Here is a 19076-nt window from a genome sequence, read left to right as displayed (position 1 = left end):
GATTTTGGACCACAATAGTTTGAGTCTCTGTAGTCAAGTCATTCCGCATAGTTGACGAAGAGGGCGCTTGAAACTGGCGCTTCCGTAACTCTACTTCCAGCTTGGCAGCTACAGACGCGGATTTTTTGTCAAACTCCTCCTGCAGGATGAAGCTAGCGTCACCACAGCCGAACTCCTCCAAACACCTGACCGCGCGGTTAAAATTAATCTTCTTATTCTCGAGCAGTTTTACAAGATAGTTGCTCTATCTCATCTTCTCTCAACAAACCAATTCTGTCATCTTTCAATTAGCATTCCATTACCTTGGGACTTTCACAAAGATATTCACATTTGCGCGTGAAAAATACTACCCGATTTCCAGGCGCAGCCACAGCAGTGGGTCCACGTTCAATCTGACGCTCACACGGCGGTATAGATGAATCATCACCATCCATTATTAGTGCAGTACTCTAATAGGAATGAAATGTAATGCATAATGTTTGGCAACGGCAGCAACAACAACACGCACTTCAAATGTTTGGCACCGAAAATTGTCATTCGCGCCAAACACCGGCATATAAGCAAAAGCGAATGACCGCACAAAGCAACGGCGCTTGCTTGCGGTTTATATGTACAAAAACTATGCGCTTTGTACAGTCAATTATGTACACACATACGTGCACTGATGCTACAGCGGTATGTATGTATGTATGCACACTAACTTTGCACACCTTAGTGCTTAGTTAGTACACCAAATATACATCGTTTTGAGCCACAAATTATGGCTTTTCAGGGTCACCGATTTTTTAATGTAAATCACGTCGGGTGTTCACCAAAATGTTGAGGCACCGAGCTTTTTCGGGAGCCTTTTTTAGTCTATGAGTTTTGTCTGAAGCGGGCGTCAGTCACGACAATTAAAACAAGAACGATTTCTTTTTAAATGTACATATGTATATTTTGCCGCCCAGGGCCAATTATGTTTGTCTATAAACCGAATTGATATACACGAATTTAAGAGGCCACCAACTCAAATAGTTGAGCCTTTAAACAATATGCGCAAAAGTAGAAGTGCGTTGTCTCATACAACAGCAACAGAAGCGTTAGATTGGCACGACGAATCTAGGTCAACTAACTTCGATTGCAGCTGCACTGGCAGCTGTGGAGACTAAGAAAAGGATAACAAAAGGAAATGTACAAAGAGAGCAATATTGAGCGCGATCAAAGCAAACATTATAAGAGTTATTAAACGCTTAGCGCTTCTTGCTTCGCAGAGCAAGGTACAATTTGTATATATGAATAATTATGCGTCTGTTGCGGACGACTGCGCTGCCTGCGCCTGCTGCTTGACCAACCATCCTCCCCCTGTCGGAAGGCACAGGCTTCCAACCTCATCCTCTTTTGGCAGTGCACAGAATTTGCGCACCGCTCGTCTAATGATTCCAGATGCAGTCTGCAGCACCGCGACCCTCGAAACACCGTCAGCTCCAGAGATCAGCTCGATGACTCTTTCCAATAGCCACTTTAGAGGAGGCAAGTTTTCATCCTTGACGAGAACCACGTCGTTGACAGCGACTCCAGGGCATGGAGTACGCCATTTTGAACGTTCTTGCAGTAAAGTGAGGTACTCTTCGCGCCAACGATTCCAGAACAGCTGTTGCAGATAGGTGACTCGCTGCCAACGGCCCAAACGATCGTAATTGAGCTTGGTAACATCAGGCTCAATATATGATGTAAGCGGCGCCGTACCCAGGAAGTGAGCGGGAGTCAGCACGTCAAGGTCTGAAGGATGCTCTGAAAGTGGAAGTAATGGTCGAGAATTAATTATAGCGCCGATCTGGCAAACCAAGGTGCGCATCTCGTCGAACCTCACTCCGGCAGAAAAATGGGCCGCAGTAGTCAACGGCAGTGACCATAAACGTATACGACGAATCCACTCGATCGCCAGGCAAGTCGGCCATCAGATGCTCAACCAAGCGCGGCTTGACTCTGAAGCATACTGTGCACTTGCTGACAACAGCTGAAACCGTCTTTCGGCCCCCTATGGGCCAGTATTGTAGACGAATCGAGGCCAACAACGCACGTGGCCCAGCATGAAAGCTGCGAATGTGGTGATGATAAATAAACGCTCTTCAAACTTGGGTACTCTGGTCGTCTTTAAAGGTGCCACACGCGATTTAGCGCAAAGAAGTTGCACCGTCGTTTTTCCCTGAGCTGTAGAGACTATGTAGACGCAGGCTCCATAACTGCTCATGCTGGCATCGCTGAAGCCATGGACTTCAATAGTTGCGTTAGGAATGAGCACCAGCCGTGGAAAAGTTAGCTTTGGCACACGTTCAAAATTTGAGCAGAAACCAATCCAAGTGGTTGCTAACGCCGCCGGAAGACTGTCATCCCACTCCAGCTTCGCCTTCCAGAGATCCTGCATAATGACTTTAGATTTGGTTATTACAGGACAAACAAGGGGGTCCAAGGTGGTCGTAAAAACGTGCGATAGCTGACAAGACAGAACGCTTGGTAAACTTAGAAGGCAGCTCTAAGGGTGAGAGCGAAAACAAAAACTGATCGGAAGCCGGATCCCAGATCAAGCCCAATATTTTGGTGATGTCGCCACCATCATCAAATTTTAACAGCGATTCCTTATCTGCATCAGGGACGCCTTGCAGTACTGCAGAGTTGCTTGAGCACCATTTCCGCAATTTGAAACTGTCCGTCGACAGAAGACTAGTAGTCTGATGCATGATCTCCATCATCCACATAGAATTCACGCTGAAGAATTTCGGCACCAATGGGAAATGAGGCCTGCTCATCCATGGCCAATTGGTGCATTGTACGTACCGCGAGAAACGAAGCAGGTTTTGTGCCGTATGTTACGGTATCCAACTTATAGACTTGCACTTTTGGTGCGGTGTATCACGCCAAAGAATACATTGCAAGAAAGTGTCGGGCTCTGCCACCCGTACACAGCGATACATCTTGCATACATCGCCTGTGAGTGCAATTGCAAACGAACGAAACCGTAGCAATGTGTTGAAGAGCTTGCTTTGAATAGTGGGACTTGCCATCAAAACTTCGTTCAATGAGTAGCCAGAAGTTGTTGCCGCAGATCCATCAATAACATCTCTGAGCTTCGTAGTTGTACTATCCTCCTTTAAGACGCAATGATGCGGTAGATAGTACTTGTATTTATCCCTTGAGTCAGTGCTGACAAGAGACATGTGATTTAAATCCTTGTACTCCTTTATGAAGGCCGAGTACTGGACCTTTAAATTAGAGCTGCGCTCTAATTTTCTCTCCCAAAATTTCGAAAACGGCGGCGTGCCTGCTGGTACGAATCGCCTAGCAACTTAACGCTGTGTTTCGGAGGCAGTCGCACTCGCCACTAGGTAGGCGAATAACGTTGGCTTTAAAATGCGCTTCGCACTCCAACTCCTCCTGGTAGGCAGCATATCCATGTCGATGCAGCTCTCCAGCTCCCAGAATCTACATATGAGCCTTTCTATGCGAGCATTCGACTCTGTTTCCACATCTGCTACAGACTGAAATTAAACGAGAGCCGATTTACGGATTTGTGAACTACCTCCTGTTATGATCCATCCCAGGCGAGTCTTCTGAATCACCGGCAATCCGGGACCCAGTTTGATCTGCCCAACGCAGAGCAGTTTGAAGAACAGGCTGGCGCCGATCAGCAGGTTGAATAATCTGACGACCGAGACTCCAGACTAATGTCAACCGCGAATCCATTCGAAGTGAAATTTCCCTCACCAAGGCCAGAGACGCAAGTTGTTGTTTTCACTTTGCGCAATTGAAGCTGATGAGGAAGTCGAGAAGTAACTATATGCACCTGCGATCCAGAATCGAGCAAGGCACGACAAGGTACCAATGTGCCAGTGCGACTCCTCACGTTGACAACGGCGGTGGCAAGAAGCACAACACCAGGGCTGAGATTCTGGGCTGAAATGGGCGGATGCGGAGATGTGCCAGTCATGACGCTTGGAAATGACGACGATGTTGGCAATTGCGTTACTGCTTGCTGAGAGGAATCAGAAGCTTGGGCATCAGATGCAAACACGTGCGCTACGGATCCTTCAAAATGCAGAAGGCTGTGATGCCTTGCACCGCAGACTCTACAGGATCGAGCCTTGCAGGTTCTATATTGATGGTTCTTTTGGAAACAATTGAGACAGAGGGAAAGCTTTCTGGCCTCCTTATGGCGCAGAACTGACGACAGATTTGCGAATTGAGACAGGTGTGTATTGAATGGCCCGTGGCATCACAAAATACACAGACTTTCGTACTAGGGTTAGTAGCAACAAATGACCTTCTATTGTTGTTAGTATTTTTGCTACTCTTTCCCACCTGCCATCCAGAATTGTACACTGCGATAGCCTGTTCCATATTTTCTAACTTCTGACATCGCCTTTCCAGAAATGATGTGAAATATTGTAGCGTCGGAACCGTGTCAAATGGGACAGTTTCTTCCCATTTGGTCTGAGTCGCATTGTCCAATCTCTGCAGCAGCGTATGGATGATGACACAATCGGCGATCTGCTCCGAATTTCCCATTCCATGTAATGCCCGAACGAGCGCGTTCAGCTTGTCCGAAAACTCTCGCAATCTGGCAGTCGCACCAACATCAACCTTCTTCAGCCCCAGAACCTTAGCAATGTGTGCCTGAAATATAAGACGGCGGTTATTAAAACGTCGATTAAGCAAATCCAATGCCACTGTATAATTTTCCGTCGATATCTCTAAAGAGCGAATCGCATCTAATGCATTGCCCTTGAGACACGAGCGTAAATGCTGCAGTTTTTCCACTTGGGTTAACTCCAAATCCTTGTCGATCATTGTTGAAAAGAGCGACATAAAATCAGCATAATCAGTGTAACTGCCGCTGAATGAAGGCCACTTTAGCTCGGGCAAGCGAGACCGATTTTGGACCACAATAGTTTGAGTCTCTGTAGTCAAGTCATTCCGCATAGTTGACGAAGAGGGCGCTTGAAACTGGCGCTTCCGTAACTCTACTTCCAGCTTGGCAGCTACAGACGCGGATTTTTTGTCAAACTCCTCCTGCAGGATGAAGCTAGCGTCACCACAGCCGAACTCCTCCAAACACCTGACCGCGCGGTTAAAATTAATCTTCTTATTCTCGAGCAGTTTTACAAGATAGTTGCTCTATCTCATCTTCTCTCAACAAACCAATTCTGTCATCTTTCAATTAGCATTCCATTACCTTGGGACTTTCACAAAGATATTCACATTTGCGCGTGAAAAATACTACCCGATTTCCAGGCGCAGCCACAGCAGTGGGTCCACGTTCAATCTGACGGATGAATCATCACCATCCATTATTAGTGCAGTACTCTAATAGGAATGAAATGTAATGCATAATGTTTGGCAACGGCAGCAACAACAACACGCACTTCAAATGTTTGGCACCGAAAATTGTCATTCGCGCCAAACACCGGCATATAAGCAAAAGCGAATGACCGCACAAAGCAACGGCGCTTGCTTGCGGTTTATATGTACAAAAACTATGCGCTTTGTACAGTCAATTATGTACACACATACGTGCACTGATGCTACAGCGGTATGTATGTATGTATGCACACTAACTTTGCACACCTTAGTGCTTAGTTAGTACACCAAATATACATCGTTTTGAGCCACAAATTATGGCTTTTCAGGGTCACCGATTTTTTAATGTAAATCACGTCGGGTGTTCACCAAAATGTTGAGGCACCGAGCTTTTTCGGGAGCCTTTTTTAGTCTATGAGTTTTGTCTGAAGCGGGCGTCAGTCACGACAATTAAAACAAGAACGATTTCTTTTTAAATGTACATATGTATATTTTGCCGCCCAGGGCCAATTATGTTTGTCTATAAACCGAATTGATATACACGAATTTAAGAGGCCACCAACTCAAATAGTTGAGCCTTTAAACAATATGCGCAAAAGTAGAAGTGCGTTGTCTCATACAACAGCAACAGAAGCGTTAGATTGGCACGACGAATCTAGGTCAACTAACTTCGATTGCAGCTGCACTGGCAGCTGTGGAGACTAAGAAAAGGATAACAAAAGGAAATGTACAAAGAGAGCAATATTGAGCGCGATCAAAGCAAACATTATAAGAGTTATTAAACGCTTAGCGCTTCTTGCTTCGCAGAGCAAGGTACAATTTGTATATATGAATAATTATGCGTCTGTTGCGGACGACTGCGCTGCCTGCGCCTGCTGCTTGACCAACCATCCTCCCCCTGTCGGAAGGCACAGGCTTCCAACCTCATCCTCTTTTGGCAGTGCACAGAATTTGCGCACCGCTCGTCTAATGATTCCAGATGCAGTCTGCAGCACCGCGACCCTCGAAACACCGTCAGCTCCAGAGATCAGCTCGATGACTCTTTCCAATAGCCACTTTAGAGGAGGCAAGTTTTCATCCTTGACGAGAACCACGTCGTTGACAGCGACTCCAGGGCACGATTCCAGAACAGCTGTTGCAGATAGGTGACTCGCTGCCAACGGCCCAAACGATCGTAATTGAGCTTGGTAACATCAGGCTCAATATATGATGTAAGCGGCGCCGTACCCAGGAAGTGAGCGGGAGTCAGCACGTCAAGGTCTGAAGGATGCTCTGAAAGTGGAAGTAATGGTCGAGAATTAATTATAGCGCCGATCTGGCAAACCAAGGTGCGCATCTCGTCGAACCTCACTCCGGCAGAAAAATGGGCCGCAGTAGTCAACGGCAGTGACCATAAACGTATACGACGAATCCACTCGATCGCCAGGCAAGTCGGCCATCAGATGCTCAACCAAGCGCGGCTTGACTCTGAAGCATACTGTGCACTTGCTGACAACAGCTGAAACCGTCTTTCGGCCCCCTATGGGCCAGTATTGTAGACGAATCGAGGCCAACAACGCACGTGGCCCAGCATGAAAGCTGCGAATGTGGTGATGATAAATAAACGCTCTTCAAACTTGGGTACTCTGGTCGTCTTTAAAGGTGCCACACGCGATTTAGCGCAAAGAAGTTGCACCGTCGTTTTTCCCTGAGCTGTAGAGACTATGTAGACGCAGGCTCCATAACTGCTCATGCTGGCATCGCTGAAGCCATGGACTTCAATAGTTGCGTTAGGAATGAGCACCAGCCGTGGAAAAGTTAGCTTTGGCACACGTTCAAAATTTGAGCAGAAACCAATCCAAGTGGTTGCTAACGCCGCCGGAAGACTGTCATCCCACTCCAGCTTCGCCTTCCAGAGATCCTGCATAATGACTTTAGATTTGGTTATTACAGGACAAACAAGGGGGTCCAAGGTGGTCGTAAAAACGTGCGATAGCTGACAAGACAGAACGCTTGGTAAACTTAGAAGGCAGCTCTAAGGGTGAGAGCGAAAACAAAAACTGATCGGAAGCCGGATCCCAGATCAAGCCCAATATTTTGGTGATGTCGCCACCATCATCAAATTTTAACAGCGATTCCTTATCTGCATCAGGGACGCCTTGCAGTACTGCAGAGTTGCTTGAGCACCATTTCCGCAATTTGAAACTGTCCGTCGACAGAAGACTAGTAGTCTGATGCATGATCTCCATCATCCACATAGAATTCACGCTGAAGAATTTCGGCACCAATGGGAAATGAGGCCTGCTCATCCATGGCCAATTGGTGCATTGTACGTACCGCGAGAAACGAAGCAGGTTTTGTGCCGTATGTTACGGTATCCAACTTATAGACTTGCACTTTTGGTGCGGTGTATCACGCCAAAGAATACATTGCAAGAAAGTGTCGGGCTCTGCCACCCGTACACAGCGATACATCTTGCATACATCGCCTGTGAGTGCAATTGCAAACGAACGAAACCGTAGCAATGTGTTGAAGAGCTTGCTTTGAATAGTGGGACTTGCCATCAAAACTTCGTTCAATGAGTAGCCAGAAGTTGTTGCCGCAGATCCATCAATAACATCTCTGAGCTTCGTAGTTGTACTATCCTCCTTTAAGACGCAATGATGCGGTAGATAGTACTTGTATTTATCCCTTGAGTCAGTGCTGACAAGAGACATGTGATTTAAATCCTTGTACTCCTTTATGAAGGCCGAGTACTGGACCTTTAAATTAGAGCTGCGCTCTAATTTTCTCTCCCAAAATTTCGAAAACGGCGGCGTGCCTGCTGGTACGAATCGCCTAGCAACTTAACGCTGTGTTTCGGAGGCAGTCGCACTCGCCACTAGGTAGGCGAATAACGTTGGCTTTAAAATGCGCTTCGCACTCCAACTCCTCCTGGTAGGCAGCATATCCATGTCGATGCAGCTCTCCAGCTCCCAGAATCTACATATGAGCCTTTCTATGCGAGCATTCGACTCTGTTTCCACATCTGCTACAGACTGAAATTAAACGAGAGCCGATTTACGGATTTGTGAACTACCTCCTGTTATGATCCATCCCAGGCGAGTCTTCTGAATCACCGGCAATCCGGGACCCAGTTTGATCTGCCCAACGCAGAGCAGTTTGAAGAACAGGCTGGCGCCGATCAGCAGGTTGAATAATCTGACGACCGAGACTCCAGACTAATGTCAACCGCGAATCCATTCGAAGTGAAATTTCCCTCACCAAGGCCAGAGACGCAAGTTGTTGTTTTCACTTTGCGCAATTGAAGCTGATGAGGAAGTCGAGAAGTAACTATATGCACCTGCGATCCAGAATCGAGCAAGGCACGACAAGGTACCAATGTGCCAGTGCGACTCCTCACGTTGACAACGGCGGTGGCAAGAAGCACAACACCAGGGCTGAGATTCTGGGCTGAAATGGGCGGATGCGGAGATGTGCCAGTCATGACGCTTGGAAATGACGACGATGTTGGCAATTGCGTTACTGCTTGCTGAGAGGAATCAGAAGCTTGGGCATCAGATGCAAACACGTGCGCTACGGATCCTTCAAAATGCAGAAGGCTGTGATGCCTTGCACCGCAGACTCTACAGGATCGAGCCTTGCAGGTTCTATATTGATGGTTCTTTTGGAAACAATTGAGACAGAGGGAAAGCTTTCTGGCCTCCTTATGGCGCAGAACTGACGACAGATTTGCGAATTGAGACAGGTGTGTATTGAATGGCCCGTGGCATCACAAAATACACAGACTTTCGTACTAGGGTTAGTAGCAACAAATGACCTTCTATTGTTGTTAGTATTTTTGCTACTCTTTCCCACCTGCCATCCAGAATTGTACACTGCGATAGCCTGTTCCATATTTTCTAACTTCTGACATCGCCTTTCCAGAAATGATGTGAAATGTTGTAGCGTCGGAACCGTGTCAAATGGGACAGTTTCTTCCCATTTGGTCTGAGTCGCATTGTCCAATCTCTGCAGCAGCGTATGGATGATGACACAATCGGCGATCTGCTCCGAATTTCCCATTCCATGTAATGCCCGAACGAGCGCGTTCAGCTTGTCCGAAAACTCTCGCAATCTGGCAGTCGCACCAACATCAACCTTCTTCAGCCCCAGAACCTTAGCAATGTGTGCCTGAAATATAAGACGGCGGTTATTAAAACGTCGATTAAGCAAATCCAATGCCACTGTATAATTTTCCGTCGATATCTCTAAAGAGCGAATCGCATCTAATGCATTGCCCTTGAGACACGAGCGTAAATGCTGCAGTTTTTCCACTTGGGTTAACTCCAAATCCTTGTCGATCATTGTTGAAAAGAGCGACATAAAATCAGCATAATCAGTGTAACTGCCGCTGAATGAAGGCCACTTTAGCTCGGGCAAGCGAGACCGATTTTGGACCACAATAGTTTGAGTCTCTGTAGTCAAGTCATTCCGCATAGTTGACGAAGAGGGCGCTTGAAACTGGCGCTTCCGTAACTCTACTTCCAGCTTGGCAGCTACAGACGCGGATTTTTTGTCAAACTCCTCCTGCAGGATGAAGCTAGCGTCACCACAGCCGAACTCCTCCAAACACCTGACCGCGCGGTTAAAATTAATCTTCTTATTCTCGAGCAGTTTTACAAGATAGTTGCTCTATCTCATCTTCTCTCAACAAACCAATTCTGTCATCTTTCAATTAGCATTCCATTACCTTGGGACTTTCACAAAGATATTCACATTTGCGCGTGAAAAATACTACCCGATTTCCAGGCGCAGCCACAGCAGTGGGTCCACGTTCAATCTGACGGATGAATCATCACCATCCATTATTAGTGCAGTACTCTAATAGGAATGAAATGTAATGCATAATGTTTGGCAACGGCAGCAACAACAACACGCACTTCAAATGTTTGGCACCGAAAATTGTCATTCGCGCCAAACACCGGCATATAAGCAAAAGCGAATGACCGCACAAAGCAACGGCGCTTGCTTGCGGTTTATATGTACAAAAACTATGCGCTTTGTACAGTCAATTATGTACACACATACGTGCACTGATGCTACAGCGGTATGTATGTATGTATGCACACTAACTTTGCACACCTTAGTGCTTAGTTAGTACACCAAATATACATCGTTTTGAGCCACAAATTATGGCTTTTCAGGGTCACCGATTTTTTAATGTAAATCACGTCGGGTGTTCACCAAAATGTTGAGGCACCGAGCTTTTTCGGGAGCCTTTTTTAGTCTATGAGTTTTGTCTGAAGCGGGCGTCAGTCACGACAATTAAAACAAGAACGATTTCTTTTTAAATGTACATATGTATATTTTGCCGCCCAGGGCCAATTATGTTTGTCTATAAACCGAATTGATATACACGAATTTAAGAGGCCACCAACTCAAATAGTTGAGCCTTTAAACAATATGCGCAAAAGTAGAAGTGCGTTGTCTCATACAACAGCAACAGAAGCGTTAGATTGGCACGACGAATCTAGGTCAACTAACTTCGATTGCAGCTGCACTGGCAGCTGTGGAGACTAAGAAAAGGATAACAAAAGGAAATGTACAAAGAGAGCAATATTGAGCGCGATCAAAGCAAACATTATAAGAGTTATTAAACGCTTAGCGCTTCTTGCTTCGCAGAGCAAGGTACAATTTGTATATATGAATAATTATGCGTCTGTTGCGGACGACTGCGCTGCCTGCGCCTGCTGCTTGACCAACCATCCTCCCCCTGTCGGAAGGCACAGGCTTCCAACCTCATCCTCTTTTGGCAGTGCACAGAATTTGCGCACCGCTCGTCTAATGATTCCAGATGCAGTCTGCAGCACCGCGACCCTCGAAACACCGTCAGCTCCAGAGATCAGCTCGATGACTCTTTCCAATAGCCACTTTAGAGGAGGCAAGTTTTCATCCTTGACGAGAACCACGTCGTTGACAGCGACTCCAGGGCACGATTCCAGAACAGCTGTTGCAGATAGGTGACTCGCTGCCAACGGCCCAAACGATCGTAATTGAGCTTGGTAACATCAGGCTCAATATATGATGTAAGCGGCGCCGTACCCAGGAAGTGAGCGGGAGTCAGCACGTCAAGGTCTGAAGGATGCTCTGAAAGTGGAAGTAATGGTCGAGAATTAATTATAGCGCCGATCTGGCAAACCAAGGTGCGCATCTCGTCGAACCTCACTCCGGCAGAAAAATGGGCCGCAGTAGTCAACGGCAGTGACCATAAACGTATACGACGAATCCACTCGATCGCCAGGCAAGTCGGCCATCAGATGCTCAACCAAGCGCGGCTTGACTCTGAAGCATACTGTGCACTTGCTGACAACAGCTGAAACCGTCTTTCGGCCCCCTATGGGCCAGTATTGTAGACGAATCGAGGCCAACAACGCACGTGGCCCAGCATGAAAGCTGCGAATGTGGTGATGATAAATAAACGCTCTTCAAACTTGGGTACTCTGGTCGTCTTTAAAGGTGCCACACGCGATTTAGCGCAAAGAAGTTGCACCGTCGTTTTTCCCTGAGCTGTAGAGACTATGTAGACGCAGGCTCCATAACTGCTCATGCTGGCATCGCTGAAGCCATGGACTTCAATAGTTGCGTTAGGAATGAGCACCAGCCGTGGAAAAGTTAGCTTTGGCACACGTTCAAAATTTGAGCAGAAACCAATCCAAGTGGTTGCTAACGCCGCCGGAAGACTGTCATCCCACTCCAGCTTCGCCTTCCAGAGATCCTGCATAATGACTTTAGATTTGGTTATTACAGGACAAACAAGGGGGTCCAAGGTGGTCGTAAAAACGTGCGATAGCTGACAAGACAGAACGCTTGGTAAACTTAGAAGGCAGCTCTAAGGGTGAGAGCGAAAACAAAAACTGATCGGAAGCCGGATCCCAGATCAAGCCCAATATTTTGGTGATGTCGCCACCATCATCAAATTTTAACAGCGATTCCTTATCTGCATCAGGGACGCCTTGCAGTACTGCAGAGTTGCTTGAGCACCATTTCCGCAATTTGAAACTGTCCGTCGACAGAAGACTAGTAGTCTGATGCATGATCTCCATCATCCACATAGAATTCACGCTGAAGAATTTCGGCACCAATGGGAAATGAGGCCTGCTCATCCATGGCCAATTGGTGCATTGTACGTACCGCGAGAAACGAAGCAGGTTTTGTGCCGTATGTTACGGTATCCAACTTATAGACTTGCACTTTTGGTGCGGTGTATCACGCCAAAGAATACATTGCAAGAAAGTGTCGGGCTCTGCCACCCGTACACAGCGATACATCTTGCATACATCGCCTGTGAGTGCAATTGCAAACGAACGAAACCGTAGCAATGTGTTGAAGAGCTTGCTTTGAATAGTGGGACTTGCCATCAAAACTTCGTTCAATGAGTAGCCAGAAGTTGTTGCCGCAGATCCATCAATAACATCTCTGAGCTTCGTAGTTGTACTATCCTCCTTTAAGACGCAATGATGCGGTAGATAGTACTTGTATTTATCCCTTGAGTCAGTGCTGACAAGAGACATGTGATTTAAATCCTTGTACTCCTTTATGAAGGCCGAGTACTGGACCTTTAAATTAGAGCTGCGCTCTAATTTTCTCTCCCAAAATTTCGAAAACGGCGGCGTGCCTGCTGGTACGAATCGCCTAGCAACTTAACGCTGTGTTTCGGAGGCAGTCGCACTCGCCACTAGGTAGGCGAATAACGTTGGCTTTAAAATGCGCTTCGCACTCCAACTCCTCCTGGTAGGCAGCATATCCATGTCGATGCAGCTCTCCAGCTCCCAGAATCTACATATGAGCCTTTCTATGCGAGCATTCGACTCTGTTTCCACATCTGCTACAGACTGAAATTAAACGAGAGCCGATTTACGGATTTGTGAACTACCTCCTGTTATGATCCATCCCAGGCGAGTCTTCTGAATCACCGGCAATCCGGGACCCAGTTTGATCTGCCCAACGCAGAGCAGTTTGAAGAACAGGCTGGCGCCGATCAGCAGGTTGAATAATCTGACGACCGAGACTCCAGACTAATGTCAACCGCGAATCCATTCGAAGTGAAATTTCCCTCACCAAGGCCAGAGACGCAAGTTGTTGTTTTCACTTTGCGCAATTGAAGCTGATGAGGAAGTCGAGAAGTAACTATATGCACCTGCGATCCAGAATCGAGCAAGGCACGACAAGGTACCAATGTGCCAGTGCGACTCCTCACGTTGACAACGGCGGTGGCAAGAAGCACAACACCAGGGCTGAGATTCTGGGCTGAAATGGGCGGATGCGGAGATGTGCCAGTCATGACGCTTGGAAATGACGACGATGTTGGCAATTGCGTTACTGCTTGCTGAGAGGAATCAGAAGCTTGGGCATCAGATGCAAACACGTGCGCTACGGATCCTTCAAAATGCAGAAGGCTGTGATGCCTTGCACCGCAGACTCTACAGGATCGAGCCTTGCAGGTTCTATATTGATGGTTCTTTTGGAAACAATTGAGACAGAGGGAAAGCTTTCTGGCCTCCTTATGGCGCAGAACTGACGACAGATTTGCGAATTGAGACAGGTGTGTATTGAATGGCCCGTGGCATCACAAAATACACAGACTTTCGTACTAGGGTTAGTAGCAACAAATGACCTTCTATTGTTGTTAGTATTTTTGCTACTCTTTCCCACCTGCCATCCAGAATTGTACACTGCGATAGCCTGTTCCATATTTTCTAACTTCTGACATCGCCTTTCCAGAAATGATGTGAAATGTTGTAGCGTCGGAACCGTGTCAAATGGGACAGTTTCTTCCCATTTGGTCTGAGTCGCATTGTCCAATCTCTGCAGCAGCGTATGGATGATGACACAATCGGCGATCTGCTCCGAATTTCCCATTCCATGTAATGCCCGAACGAGCGCGTTCAGCTTGTCCGAAAACTCTCGCAATCTGGCAGTCGCACCAACATCAACCTTCTTCAGCCCCAGAACCTTAGCAATGTGTGCCTGAAATATAAGACGGCGGTTATTAAAACGTCGATTAAGCAAATCCAATGCCACTGTATAATTTTCCGTCGATATCTCTAAAGAGCGAATCGCATCTAATGCATTGCCCTTGAGACACGAGCGTAAATGCTGCAGTTTTTCCACTTGGGTTAACTCCAAATCCTTGTCGATCATTGTTGAAAAGAGCGACATAAAATCAGCATAATCAGTGTAACTGCCGCTGAATGAAGGCCACTTTAGCTCGGGCAAGCGAGACCGATTTTGGACCACAATAGTTTGAGTCTCTGTAGTCAAGTCATTCCGCATAGTTGACGAAGAGGGCGCTTGAAACTGGCGCTTCCGTAACTCTACTTCCAGCTTGGCAGCTACAGACGCGGATTTTTTGTCAAACTCCTCCTGCAGGATGAAGCTAGCGTCACCACAGCCGAACTCCTCCAAACACCTGACCGCGCGGTTAAAATTAATCTTCTTATTCTCGAGCAGTTTTACAAGATAGTTGCTCTATCTCATCTTCTCTCAACAAACCAATTCTGTCATCTTTCAATTAGCATTCCATTACCTTGGGACTTTCACAAAGATATTCACATTTGCGCGTGAAAAATACTACCCGATTTCCAGGCGCAGCCACAGCAGTGGGTCCACGTTCAATCTGACGGATGAATCATCACCATCCATTATTAGTGCAGTACTCTAATAGGAATGAAATGTAATGCATAATGTTTGGCAACGGCAGCAACAACAACACGCACTTCAAATGTTTGGCACCGAAAATTGTCATTCGCGCCAAACACCGGCATATAAGCAAAAGCGAATGACCGCACAAAGCAACGGCGCTTGCTTGCGGTTTATATGTACAAAAACTATGCGCTTTGTACAGTCAATTATGTACACACATACGTGCACTGATGCTACAGCGGTATGTATGTATGTATGCACACTAACTTTGCACACCTTAGTGCTTAGTTAGTACACCAAATATACATCGTTTTGAGCCACAAATTATGGCTTTTCAGGGTCACCGATTTTTTAATGTAAATCACGTCGGGTGTTCACCAAAATGTTGAGGCACCGAGCTTTTTCGGGAGCCTTTTTTAGTCTATGAGTTTTGTCTGAAGCGGGCGTCAGACACGACAATTAAAACAAGAACGATTTCTTTTTAAATGTACATATGTATATTTTGCCGCCCAGGGCCAATTATGTTTGTCTATAAACCGAATTGATATACACGAATTTAAGAGGCCACCAACTCAAATAGTTGAGCCTTTAAACAATATGCGCAAAAGTAGAAGTGCGTTGTCTCATACAACAGCAACAGAAGCGTTAGATTGGCACGACGAATCTAGGTCAACTAACTTCGATTGCAGCTGCACTGGCAGCTGTGGAGACTAAGAAAAGGATAACAAAAGGAAATGTACAAAGAGAGCAATATTGAGCGCGATCAAAGTAAATATTATAAGAGTTATTAAACGTTCAGCGCTTCTTGCTTCGCAGAGCAAGGTACAATTTGTATATATGAATAATTATGCGTCTGCTGCGGACGACTGCGCTGCCTGCGCCTGCTGCTTGACCAAACAATAATTATAAAGAATAATAATAATGTTTAATGTTAAAACTAAAATTAATAATATGAAAGTAACCTAATAATAATATTGATATAATTAAAATTGTAATGACTAGCGTAATAATTTAAAAGTAACCTGATACTTGTAACGCTAGGATAAGGTTAACAAATAAATAAATAAATAAAATAAAAATACATACATCATTCCCTCAAGGGCAGATTAGAATTATGGCCCGCCGGGTCCCAGCAACTCCATAAAAATATACACAGACGGTTCTAAGCTAGACAATCGCGTAGGCGGTGGCGTCTACTGCCTAGAACTAGGTATCAAAAAATCGTTCAGACTTCCAGACCACTGTAGTGTATTCCAGGCAGAAATTCTAGCCATAAAGGAAGCTCTGCTCATACTGCAATTCTCAGCAGCAAACAACAGAGCAATCTTTATATAGTCGGATAGCCAAGCGGCAATAAAATCCCTAAACTCTATCACATCGAACTCGATCTCTTCACGAGATGGCTGCACAGTTCTCTGTTTACCTCATTTGGGTTCCAGGACATAGGAACATTGAGCGAAATTGCATAGCAGATGAGCTGGCATGACATGGTACCACTGTCTCTCCCCTTTTGGACAAGGAGAGTGTCGGTATACCAATGGCCAGCTGTAGACTATCAGTTAGGAACCACTTTGAATCTGTAGCAGATCAAATGTGGACCTACGGTTCAGACTCCAGAAAAATTACGCGTCTAACGTGGCCAATTCGCAACAAAACAAGCTCCTCAGACCTCTGCAATTTAAGCAGAATCCACTGCTGAACCACAATAAGAGCTATCATGGAGGAAACTGTTACCCACTTTCAACCCACATTTTCAAATTCATGGATGGATGTAATATAAGCGAAGACACGCAGTTAATCACGGGAAACTGAGAAGTGGATCAGTCCACGCGGTATCACAATGGGCCAATCTTCAGGACCTAAGTGTGTCAGAGTACTTCCCCTGGCTGCCGCACCTAACCTAACATAACCTACTTACATACATATATAAAGATATGTATTGAAGACAGCAGACATGTTATTTGAAAAATACTCGTATCGTTGGGCCAGACAGAACATTAAGTTAGAGACTTGAAATTTAGTACAGGTACTGGTATTGACATATATAAGAACTGTGTTAAATTTTGGACTGATCTGACCACGCCCACTACGATTTAACCACAAAACATTTCCAAAATCATCTAGAAGTTTTAGGGGTGTTATAGTGATTACGAATAAGGATTTCTGTGCACTTTCAACCTCAGCTATAAAATAAAAGTGCCCGAAAAGTCGCAAAAATTCGCCAAAACTATATTTAACGTAAGTTAATATAAATATTCAACTTTAATTTGGCAATATTACTTTTTCGCAGAAAGTTGCAGAAACTATGGTTTCACTCCACGGGCTTCTCTTTGTTTAAGTTTTATACAAATATGAGCAATACACATAAATACACACAAAAAACAAATTAAATAATACGAACACATTTTGTTTTTATATAAACTTTCTACATACCCAGGCCTTTCATTTCCATTATGAACATTTAAGTATTTTTCAAAATTTAGCAAAAGAATTAGCATCATTTTTACCAAAAAGCCTTGCAGATCGGAATTATGTCGGAATTTATGTCAGAAAATATGAATAGGAAACAAACGTCTCAACAATTTAGTAATCAACTGCTCCTGTTCGGCGTACATACATATATTCAGTTTTTAGGTTATAAGTGGGTAGATCGAGTGTCATGAGCGATCCGAACACATTCGAACATATTAATCATGGTATTATCATCGGTACATATGATAAATGTTCGATTATTGCTTGCCTATAGGCAAAAACGCACGATCATTAACGATATTACATATGTACACCTAATTCTGTTTTTACACGGTATATTGGTTCCAGAAAAAACCGTGTAAAAAAGTTATTGATCATATGCAAAAATAGGTGGTTGGTTCCTTATCTATAAAGAAATATACATATATGCAATTTTTATTTTTCAAACCGTGTTATATCAAAATCGTGTAAAAAAGACTGTGTAAAAACAGAATTAGGTGTATATGAGTTTGGATGTCGTGATTCGAACTGAATGTGTGCTTTGAGCTTATTCTCAAACGATCATTCCTTAACGCTCAACCAACATGGCATAGTCATAACGAGAACGAGTTAACAGTCAAGTGGGAGCCAACATGTATTAATCGTTGCAGTTCTCTGATATATGTATGTACATATGTATGTGTACACACATACAGATTTCGTTGGCCAATTAACCTAGCCCTCGCTTAACGCGGGGGTTACGTTCCTTGAAAACGTCGTGTTAAGCGAAATCGCGGTAAACGAGCCATGTATTTCCATACAAAATGATTGGTTACGTTTGTAGACTTCGAAAAATGCATACAAAAATTGTTTAGTGTTTACTGATACTTATTAGTTTCAAAGGTTTATTCAAGTGGCAAAAGTTTTCAAAAGTAAAAAGAGAGCACATATGTATGTACATATGTATGTACATATGTATGTACATATGTATTAAAAAATGAAATGAAAATGAAATGAAAATTCATTTATTGGCATTTATAGCAGCTGCTTTAGTAATTAACATTTTTTATATGTTGACTCCGCTTGCGTGGCAAAAAAATCAGTAATTTTCGACTGTTTAGTGGCTCTTAAAGCTTCATAGCATACCTTATATGGTTTATTTTCTTTTTCTGCCATGTAGAAACTGCAATTTGTATAATTTACTTTATACCATTTTATTTCATTCAACGGTTAAACCATTTCACTCATCACAAGAATTTTAATCTTACTATGTGCACGTCTGAAGAAATAAAGTTTTGCTCACCTTAGCAACTACTTATGTATGGAGTCTATACCATGGACATACGAGCATGCACTCATTTTTACTCTGATGGTGTAGAAAGAGGGACTTCCCATTTTCTACACACATCTCATGTGTGGTGATACATACTATACCCAAAGATACTCATGCAATAATCGACAATATAAAAAAAAAATCGATTTTATCAATCGCATTAGAACGAGGTATTTGCAATTGTTTAAAGCCATTTCATGTTTGATTTTAGAGTGGTGCAACGATCAAAGGTCTGTTGCTTAATGTGAAAAGCACGTTCATTGATAGATCAAGACGTGTATGGCCTGCATATGGT

Source organism: Scaptodrosophila lebanonensis, unplaced genomic scaffold (genome assembly GCF_003285725.1).
Source record: "Scaptodrosophila lebanonensis strain 11010-0011.00,11010-0021.00 unplaced genomic scaffold, SlebRS2 tig00000061-arrow-pilon, whole genome shotgun sequence".
In the NCBI taxonomy this organism is placed as follows: Eukaryota; Metazoa; Arthropoda; class Insecta; order Diptera; family Drosophilidae; genus Scaptodrosophila; species Scaptodrosophila lebanonensis.
Note: the sequence above shows the minus strand (reverse complement) of the source record.